Genomic DNA, 11,597 nt, shown 5'->3' on the forward strand with positions numbered 1-11,597 from the left:
ACCTTAGTCTATATCGAGTCTATAGACCGTCTATAGACGAAAGGAAATTGAGGTAGTTATAGACCTAAGTCTATTGGGAGTCTATAGACTGTCTATAGACGAAAGGAAATTGAGACAGCTATAGACCTTCGTCTATAGATAGTCTATAGACCGTCTATAGACAAAAGGAAATTGAGACAGCTATAGACCTTCGTCTATAGATAGTCTATAGACCGTCTATAGACAAAAGGAAATTGAGCCAGCTATAGACTTTAGTCTACAGAGTGTCTATAGACCGTCTATAGACGAAAGGAAATTGAGGTATTTATAGACTTAAGTCTATAGAGAATCTATAGACCGTCTATAGACTAAAAGAAATTGAGGCTGCTATAGACTTTAGTCTATAGAGAGTCTATAGACAGTCTATAGACAAAAGGAAATCGAGACAGCTATAGACTTTAGTCTATAGATTTTCTATAGACTGTCTATAGACAAAAGTAAAGGTCTATAGGATGTTTATAGAGTCTATAAAAAGTCTATAGAAAGTCTATAGACCATTTTTATAAGGGATATTGGTCACTGCGATATACCCACGCCATACAAACGTCTGTGGCAAGCACGCAGCCATTGCAAGGGTGGAAGAGCGGGCTAGTTGGTAGTTCATCTTGAGGAAAAACACAGCGCACTCCTAAGACACGGACAAAGAAAGGCAAGACGATACAGCGCTGACTTCAACTGATTATTTTATTGTGGAGCAACATATAATAAATAAATAATGAACATATAATGTAATAAATAATCAGTTGAAGTCAGCGCTGTATCGTCATGCCTTTCTTTGTCCGTGTCTTAGGAGTGCGCTGTGTTTTTTCTCAAGCACGCAGCCATTAGTTGTTTGGCAACGGAAGCTCACCATTTGCTGCCGTCGGGTGCAATATGCAGCCAATGGTGAGGTGCGTCGCAGCGCTCTGCCACCAGGAGGAGACCGGACCTTACCACTGGCTGCCATTGAATTCTATACGCAACCAATGGAGAGGTCAGGTCGCCAACCACCCAATGGCCTAGTCGCTTCCCCCAGAGGATTGAAAGCCGCGGGTATATCTGAATGACCAACGACCGAGGCCCAAATGGACGGGAATTGGACAACAGAAATCGTGAAGCTCATAGATAAAGACCCCAGGTTCCATGCAAGCTCCGGCAGCAGGCGACGCGGCCTAGACTACGTTAGCGGTGTGCGCATTCGCTCGAAGTCTGCGGTTAGCTGTTACTAAGCAGTTTTGTAACCTGCCCCCTCAATCTGCGCTTAAAAGCTATCAAGTATCTGCTATCTGCGCCGTTTGCCATAACGGACTCCTCATTTCCTTGCCCTAGTCAGGGAGTTATTCTTGCACTGCGCAGTTGAATATTGCGGGTATAGCACGACAGCTTCTGAATTTGCGAATGTTTTTGGTAGTTAACATGACATGTTTTTTTCTTGCATATTTTCTAAGTAGCAATTGTTTATTTCCATTAGCCCTCTCTAGAGCTGTACTCTTTGGACCTATACGATGCGCTGTTAACAAATGTATACTGACGAAGAGAGAGAGCTCTGTGGTCAATAATTTCTCGGCTTTTACCCCTGTCTTGCCTTTTTATAGAACTGGATAATGTCAGCATGTTCCCAGCATTGCAGGCTGTCTTACAACAATATCTCTGCCGCTGTTCCAGATCTGCAGATGTTCTCCTTACTTTAATGCTGGAAATCTTATTTGTCGTCCTTTGCTTCTAACTAAATTGGTTTCCTTGGTGTCACTGTTTCTAGCGTTGATTCAGAATTGCTGTGTTAGTTTAGCGAGCTTAAGCACATTGTCGATGTCTTAATACTTACCACCAGCGTCAAATGAAAGGCGAACAGCAGCAGGAGGAGGACAACAGGGCAAGCTTTACGCGAACACAAAAGCAAAAGCTTGTTCTCTGTATCGGACCCTTATAAAAATTTCTATAGACAGTCCATAGACTGTCTATAGACTTTAGTCTATGAAGTCTATAGACTGTCTATAGACAAATTCTTTAGACTGGTCTATAGACAGTCTATAGATTTATGGCCATACACTTTTAGTAGACTTTTGTCTATAGACAGTCTATAGACAAATGTCTACTGAAAGTCTATAGGAAGTCTATAGACACAGGTCTATAGACAGTCTATAGACGATCTATAGACTTATGGTCATACATTTCCTATAGAGCTGTCTATAGACCGTCTATAGACACTTGTCTATAGACGACCTATAGACTTATGGCCATAGACTTCCTGTAGATTACTGTCTATAGACAGTCTACAGACAAAAGTCTACTGGTCCAGTAGACATATGTCTATAGACTGTCTATAGACATTCCATAGGTGTGTGGCGTGGCAGTGCTATAGACCTTTGTCTATAGACAGTCTATAGACCTCTGTCTACTAAACTATTAGTAGACCATTATCTATAGACTGCCTATAGACTGTCTACAATAATTGAAAAAGGTCACCAGACAGAGTTCACACATGAAACAATCAATATACTTACAAATTTAGTTTATTTCCAAGCTATCCAGGCTGGGAATATGCAATACATGCACCATAAAAATGCACCACAGTAACATAAAAGTTGAAAGTAACAGTCCGGCTAGTTTCCTCAGAAGCATTCTTGTGGCCTATTGTCTGCAGTAAATAATCCGGGCATGTTCACCTGTACAGCACAAAGAAAAAAAATAATATAAGAGGAACTGAAAAAAAAAATTCCCATTCCATCTCTACACATGTGCTTTACAATGCAAGGCATATCCTGGCTATACCATTCTAGAAAGGCAGTCTTGATCTTTTGGTTTGGTTTTATGGGGTTCGAAGACCCAAGGCGACACAGGCTACGAGACGCTGAAGTGAAAGGCTGGGGAATAATTTCGGTCACCTGTGCAGAGTACACAGGCCTTTAGCATCTTGCCTCTATTAAAATGCGACCGCCTAGGCCGGAATCGAACCTGCATCTTTCAGGTCGCCACGATAGCCACTGAGCTATCACGAGGGCTCAATCATTTCAGTAAATACACGACAGATTGTAAGTGTCGTCATAAAACATTGTAACAAAGACCTCTAATCCCTGGAGCACTCTAACTCTGAATCCAGTACTGATACTGATTTCTGTATGGCAATACTGTTACAGCGAATACTGACCTCTTTATGGCAACCCTTTTACACTATTTGTAACAGAAGACTACGAACAATTGTGCCACATATCTGCATTGACTCGCAAGGAGCTGTTTAGAATGCCACCTCCATAAAATACAGATTCAGTGCACCTTACACAGGGATCCAAAAAGGAGATATTGCAGCATTTATTCTTATAACCGCTATAGAAGAAGCGCTTCAGAATACCCTGCATGAATTAAGCCTGGTACACCCGGCCAAATTTTTAACTGGCTCGGGTGTTGCATCGCTAAATGCACCTTGTAAAAAAGGTGCCTTTCGGCTACACTGCTGGCATATTCATGCTGTAATTTAACGAGTGAAATGTCATTTCGTGGTTCCTTTTTGTTCATATAATGTTTGAGTGCAGTACTTGCGTGTTTAGATCAACGTTATCAGAAACATTCGTCTGCCACTACGAACAGCTGAAACAAGCAGCATACGCAGCAATGGATCTGGTCCATATGGCCTCATCCTCTGGGTAAAGTACCCCTCCTTTCATGGCGGACAAGTCGTTTACCCAGATTAGTGCAAATGCGCCACCAGAACCATGGCTGCGTATTCCGCTTGTTTCGGCTCTTCGTAGCGGCAGACGACGAATATTTCTGATAACTTTGACCTAAACATGCAAGTACTCCACTCAAACATTATATTAACAAAAAGAAACTATGAAATGCCATCTCACGCGTCAAATTACAACATGAATATGCCAGCAGTGTAGCCAAAAGGCACCTTTTTACAAGGTGCATTTAGCGATGCAACACCTAAGCCAGTTAAAGATTTGGCCGAGTGTACGTAAGCCGATACCCAAACGGGCACAAGCTATACAAAACCAGCAGGCAGAAGCAACCAGTTCACCACAGATTTGCACCTATAACTTGAAGCACAAAGACGGAACAGCATACTCATACATCTGCGCGCGCTCTTAGAAACAAGCCGGTTGCAGCGCTTCCATGCCGCGCTCATTATTCAGAAAACTAATACAGCACACAGAGGCTGCAGCTGCGCCGTTTCAAAAGCAGTCGCGAGATTGAGACAGCAAATTACTGTCACGATAAAATACCGTCTGAAATTCACTTAGTTTTTCCTTCAAGTGCAGCTCCAACAGCGCAGTAAAGAGGTGTTTCTTCCCTTAAGGCAGCCTAACCCAACGCTGTTAGAAAAATCAGCGAAAGCATTGAACGTGCTCAAAGTAGGAAGTATTTCAATGAAACAATTAACTCCTTCAACAGGCGCAGCTATAATAACACGAGAGCTTCATTTAATTTTAGGCGCGAATAAGCGGCGAGTCACATCGGCGCTTTCGTAACGTAGCAGTCTGAAATCAGAAACACATACTTTGCCTCTCGCGCAAATGGTATTCTAGAAATCTGTGCACGCGTGAGCGGGATTCATGAACGAACCACTCGGAACGAAATGTAAGCCACCTCTTGTCGAGCCGACCTTTACCCAGCTTTCAAAATGAAATGCCCGCAAGCCAGCGGCGGCGGCCAACGGCTCCGATGACAGACACGGACGAATCCATACGTGTGCAACGAAGGGGAGATGGGATGGAGCTCGTGGGTTCTTCGCGGTGTTTGAGCACGCCGGCCATTCGCGCCGGCAACGAATTTTATTCACCCATCACACTACAAGCATTCCTCCAGCGCCGCTTAAATACAACTTCGACAAACGTCTCGCCCTCCAGTCTATAGCGTTACAAGACACCTTTGCTGAAACGTCGGCGTCCACGTCGCGCACCGAGTGAGCGTCCATACGTAGCAAGCAATGCACACCTCAAAAAGAACAGCACTCCATGGTCCGAACAGGCGATAACACAAAGATTAGAAAATAAACGTAATCCACCACAGAACGAGAGTGTATGTAAGTACTTTTTCGGAGGTGCAAAGTAAATTGAGCTCACACGGCGCTAACTAACGCACAGTTCCATTTCGGCCGTCATTCACAGGCTAAACGACATTTCTGGCCGCGCATCTACCTTGAAACACGAAAACTCTAGCAGACAGCTCGCGAGGAGCGGCGTATCAAGGGCATCGCACAGACTGCCTTTCCGCGCGTTAGTAAAGACAGCGGCACAGAGATAAGCGACATTAGTCGAGAACCCGATGGCTTCCGCCTTAGAAACGAAGATAGAACGTTTGTCACTGCGCACATAATCTGTTCTGCACACACAACTCTGCTTAGAGTGGTTTAGGAGACCAAATGAATAAAATATAAACGTATAGACTTACCGTAAGCGGACGATGAAGCTGGATTTTGAAGAAAACGTAATCCGCGAACAAAACGCCGACGCCACCGATGCAGCCACGCACAGGGTTGTTTACAGTCCGAATGATTTTCCACCGTCTCGCGGTAAAACGGTAAAACGTGAAACAGAAACCCATTTCACGGTCGTATCTTTATCGCTCGCACTCTTGCCGTGTGCAGCTTGATCTGATATCCAAGACCACAAAAGGCAACTGGTTTATAAGCGTAAATTCTTCGCATACCCTCTAAAAACCTTATTGTTTTCGTGAAAACAGAACCGAAATCTAACTGCTTGACCGTATACTCGCCGCATCTCCCACCGAATAGTATGTGGTACAATTCTCAAATAATAATTATAATGTTGCATAGCATAACGTCTTTCTTGCGTGTGTTCGTGTTTAGAAAACTGATATGCTCGACATCAGCGTGTCATCGGCTCCGAAGCAACAGGTGCAAGGGTAGGAACGAAAAAATACTGGCTTTGTGATTGTTGCGTCGTAGCACATATTCACGTGAATACAAACTGCAAAGGTAGAAATGGCAGATGTTAATCGCACAGAGGACCAGGCTCTTCGAGATTAATCTAAGATGTTTCTAAGGGATGGGCGCTTCCTTGAATTCTCACCCCCGTATTTCCTCCTTTATTTTCAGGACGTTTTAAAGAGAAATGTAGAACCGTTGATGAAATGTTTCTGATTTCAGCGCGTTGGACAGTAACGATCGAAAGATGGAATGGAATTGTGTAGAGCGATTCCTTTAAGGGAAAGCGTATTCGTTCGACGTAGTACAGTTTGCGGGCGCCCTTACTGCAAGAACGGCTGCGTTTCCTCGGCTTACTTGTTAGCACTAAATATCTAATTGTACTGACAATATTCGTCACGGTATAACGAAAAGGAGCTTGTCACGCTTACAAAAATTGCTTTTGTGATTCTTTAGAAAGTCTTTCAAATTTACTCATTAAAATGTAATGAGTTTCTTTTAGATCTGTATGGAATTTTTGTCCAGAGTTTCAATAACTAATTGGCCACCGCATTGTTATAGGAACACGGCTAACGTCCTTTAAAAGAAAAACTGTAATGAGTTGCTTTAGAAACTCCTTGAGGAGTCTCTTTAGAAACCCTTTTGAGCGCACTCATTTCATTGTAATGTGCTGCTTTTGAATCTGTATAGAATTTGGCTACAGTGTTTCAATAACTAATTGGCCACCGCATTGCTATACAAATGTGGCTAATGTCCTTTAAAAGAAATTCTGTAATGACTTGCTTTAGAAACTCCTTGAGAAATTGTTTAGAAATTCTTTTGAGTGTACTCATTTCATTGTAATGTGCTGCTTTTGAATTTGTATAGAATTTGGGTACAGTGTTTCAATAACTAATTGGCCACCGCATTGTTATAGGAACACGGCTAACATCCTTTAAAAGAAATACTGTAACAACTTTCTTTTGAAACTAGTTATATGAATTTTACGTAAATCCATTGGAATGCATTTATTTCATTGCAATGTGATGCTTTTGACACTGTATAAGATCTGAGTAATGAGTTCCAATAACTAATTGGCCACCACATTCCTATAGAAGCCCAGCATGTACAATGTAACATATATGATGTAACCACTGATTGCTGTAAGCATGCAAGAAATCATACAGAGCAACAGCACACGACATACAATCAACTAACTTTATTTCACTTAGCAACTTTTACAGCAGCTTATGGAATTGAACGTTTGCAGCTCCTGGCGAGCCTTAGTAATTAGCAGCATTTATGATGAAACTGATAGGAGACATGGCACACGAACAGTACGAGCACATTTTATTTTGAGACAATCAAGTAATTTTAGATTAATTTTCTGCGCCACATGTGCAACGAAGATCACACCTCAAAGAGAGTATGTTTTCACGAAAAAACAGTGGAGTAGCGACTCAAACAAATACTGCCTAGCCTTCTGCCTTCAACAGCTCTTAGTATATGCCTGTCTTAATTTTATTCACTTATGCCCTACATAAGGTACACAATGCTAGTCGGAGCCACAGCAAAAGGCTAGCTGCATGTTCATTCTGTGAGAATTAAAAGTTAGAAAGCACTGTATACCTTTATGTAGTATTCTGAAAGGATATCATTTACAGCTGTCCCAAGGATTGTGTGCACAGCAGAGTGAACATGATGAAGGAGTCACAATTGTTTTGAAGAGGACACGTGAGATCTACTTTCCAGAATTAAACTGCCTCTTGTTAAAACAGTACACGCACCTAATTTTGGTGGCATGCTTTCTTCTCCACAGTAATGTGGAAGACACTACTACGCATGGATCACCGGGTGGTATTCAGCTGCAAACTATAAATAATTTATAATTGAATTTTGCTCTCATGCTGTTACGGTTTCAACATCCGAACAACGAATGTAACGTTAACGTGCTCTATAGGTCACATGAGGCATGAAAAAACAGCAAATTGCTGCTTCTTCATTTGTTGTCATTCCGGCTGTTGAGGCTGCTTGGCTTTAGCATTGTAGCAAATTAAAAGGACAAAGCAGGGATTATATCAGTTGCTTCATGTCTCCTAGACCTGTAAGCACACTTTGATGTCACAGTGATCGTTCGGCTGTTGAAACCGAAACAGCATGAGAAAGAAATTGAACTTTAAATTATTTAGCGGGCATACTAGAATACCACATAATCCATGCCTTACGAATCATTACAAAGCAGAAAACATGCACCCAAAAGTTAGGTGTCTGTACTCCTTTGAGCAGGAATAAATTCTTAATTTAAGCAAGACGCAAAGTACAAGAATGACAAAACAGAGTACATTATTCATTTCTACTCTACATGACTAAAAATCGTCCCATGAGGATGCAAATTTCAAGGAGTACTTTATGTCTGATACTGAGCAATAATGAACCAGATAGCCATCCTGCATATTACCGTTTGCTACAAGGACGTGCCTTTGTTGGCATTTTAATTCAGACTGGTTTGCACTACTCGCTATTAACCACAAAAAAGCTGTACATCAAATCTCTGACTGTGCCAACAAAAGAACTGGTTTCTTTCATTACATATATGTAACTTGTGTTTTCCTACATTGCTTCACATGTACAAATTGATCCAACCATAGGGAATACAGGGCGGCCAGAATAGGATGCTTGACAGTTGGCTGCTCCATAATCCTTGTTAGGTGACAACATAAGCTGTGAATGTCATCTGTTACAGCCCCCTTTCTTCACTCAACTGCTGCTGTCCACAGACAACTAATACTATACCTATGCATATGCTTTCCTGAGCTGAGTTTAAGTGTTGCCTGGATTCACAATGGTCAGCTTGCCCAACAATCTAAGAGACCATCATAAGCAGGCTGCAAAATTCACTGCTAAAGAAAGCTATGATATGCTGCAGTAATCAAGTGAACTGAACAAAAAGAAAAATGAGAAGAAAAGCTATATTCGGTTTAGAGGAGAAACAAAACAAATATTTCGAAAACCAATCTATTTCATTCCTTTGTAGTAAATAGTAAGGAGGATAAATGTGCTGGGATATTAACAACCAACTCAAAGCACACATTTAAAATATGCAAATGCTTGATACAAGATCTGACTTCCTAACTATGCTGGTATAGACATATTTAGTTTAGAATTCATCTTTTAATTGAGTGCATTATTCTGAAAATAAAAATTGGTCAAAAGGAGGCACTGTTGGTTCATATCGGCACTTCCATCTATTCTTTGGATGTGATCTTCATTGTGCATATCCCACAGTACAATAATTCAATTGCATAGATACCAGCATTTCCATTCATAAACTGTGCTGATCACTTGCAGTAAGCCAATGATGTGACATGGCCGGTAGATTATTAGGTACATCATTGTTGTCTGTGCAGAGACGAGGAGGTGTCAGGTAGGCACCACCCATGCTTGCCAGTCTGAAGTACCCAGATGTCTGCGTATAGGCCAAAGAAAAAAAATCAGTCAGTGAGACCTAGCACACAACTGCTTTCACACTAATGCAAACAAAAGCATCAATCATATCAGAATCTACAAGCAGTAGTACTCTAGTGATCTAGCTTTGAAGAGTACTAACAGCACAATACAGAAAGTATATGATTTCAAAATAAATGGCATGTACACTTCGAAAAGAACTATAAAGACCACCCAGCTGTGACTGATACTGCTGCCAGACTAGAACATTTCATAAGAATGAATAACTATTACATTAGCCTGTAACAGTATTCATCTAATACATATTTATTGCCACTATAATGCAGTGACAATCACAATCACTTTTTTTTAGAGAACTAATTCACCTGTCTTCTGTGTTTTACAAGTGACTGATTAATTGCAGTAAGTAAATTAGGTGCAGTGAAAACTGAGAACAGCTGTCACTCAACCTCAGTAGCTCACAGGCAGCACAAAGCGTCTACATCTGAGTCTTTGGGAATGGCTACTCAAACACAGTAATTGCACTCACTAAACATCTGACAAGATGGTGATGCCGACGACCCCCTCGTTAAGCAAAGGGATGGATTCTGATCCTGCTGCATTTAGAAAACTTTTCACTTCCCTGCTCCACTAATGCTGGATTGACACTGCTGAAATAGTTGTAGAAAGATATTAAGTGCGTTAACAATGTCACATGACTATTTTAAACTGCTAGCCAGTATAATCCATTGCATCCATATAAATGACTCCATTGGTCATAAATTAAAAACTCACGATATCTCTAGCACTCTGGTAGCGAGATCAATAAAGCTATATTCCAGTTGCTGCAGAAAAGCAGTGAGATTACAGCCAGGAAAATGAATCAGCACCAATACCACAGACATAACAAAACACAATATAAAATAATAAGCTTTTTACGGCATGACACTACAGTGCAAGTGGGAACATCTCGGCCAAATCCAAGTCTCAGTACTTCTCTCTTTGATAAACTCTGGAGAAACCGCATGCGTCAGCATAAATTCCTACGAAATAAAAATGTTCCAAAGCATAGTCAAAAACATCATGCGCAGTTTGCGATGGTACAGCCGTAAGTGTGCAATTCATTTTTGCACCAGTACGAAGTATGCTTAAAATGCCAAAAAAAAAAACCAAAGCCAGTGCCCACAAACACTCTCTATGAGCGAATAACGCCGGAAAGAGATTACCAAAAGTTATTTTCGCGGCGAAACTCATCCGCAACATTCCTCTTGCATTTGACGTGCGCAACTCTAGTCGGTTGTAGCTACATCGTCATTCCACTTCTAGGCACTGAACGGCCTGAGTACTGTGAGCATTTGTAACGTGGACTCGGCAGACCATGTTTTGTTCAGCTTGGAATTATACCCTGTACGCACGCACACATACAAGCACGAAAAAACTAAACGCCGGGAACTACTGCCACTGAGAAGCATACGTCGTTCCAACACAGTGCTTTCCGCTCGTTGGTCCCAATCATCGCAATAATGAGCACAACGATATCATGAGAGTAAAAACATGCAACTGTACTCCATGTCACAACTTCGTCGCTGCGGAGAGGAAGTTATGGCGCGAAGCGACGGTTTCCGTGGCTGTGTGACAGGTTCGCGGTCACGTGCAAACAGCGCACATGCGGAAGCCGTTGCATCGAACTCAAACTTCTACTGCACTCCGAAGAAGTTGTCAGACAACACCCAGCAGCATTTACAGCACTTCACGCACCCCAGTACAACATTTTGGCAGATAATTTCAAGAACTGTACTCACATTCGTAAGCAATCACACAAGGTCGTTCGTTCTTCCACGTTGATGCCGGCATTGTCACGGCGTGGTGCAGGGCGCAATACGACGTCCAATATCTTGAGAAGAACTTCAGGTGCTTCAGAAGGTCTTTCGAAGCGCGCAGGTCACGCACCAGTTTTGTAGCACATTCGAAAACCACAGCACGAAAACACCACACAAGGTGCAACAGCAACAAAAAAAAAAAACTACGCCCGAAACGCCACCCGGCCGGCCGGCAACAAAAGGAACATGGCGCCGCTGCTGACGACTTTGGGATTGAACTGGATTGGCTTCGGTGTGACTTTTTTTTTTATTTTTTGCCGCTGCTCGTGGACGGAGTTTCGGTTTCTGTTTCCTTGGGAGAGCCGGTAACTCTGTGGTGCGAAATTCATTCTGTGTGGCAGGACTCATAATTAGAAGCGCTGGCATTTCTACCAACGTGGTTCTAGACG

At 42.1% G+C, this 11,597-nt stretch overlaps 1 long non-coding RNA gene across 1 annotated transcript; it reads right to left on the reverse strand.

Annotated features, from left to right (window-relative positions):
• Positions 1 to 7,088: 7,088 nt before the first annotated feature.
• Positions 7,089 to 11,377, reverse strand: LOC149354599 (uncharacterized). The gene is made up of 2 exons (XR_016291367.1): positions 11,131 to 11,377; positions 7,089 to 9,350 (listed from the first exon to the last, which is right to left on the reverse strand). It is a non-coding gene; the product is annotated as an uncharacterized LOC149354599 (long non-coding RNA).
• Positions 11,378 to 11,597: the final 220 nt, after the last annotated feature.

Source organism: Amblyomma mixtum, chromosome 3, assembly GCF_055824585.1.
Source record: "Amblyomma mixtum isolate Tamu chromosome 3, ASM5582458v1, whole genome shotgun sequence".
Taxonomy (NCBI): domain Eukaryota; kingdom Metazoa; phylum Arthropoda; class Arachnida; order Ixodida; family Ixodidae; genus Amblyomma; species Amblyomma mixtum.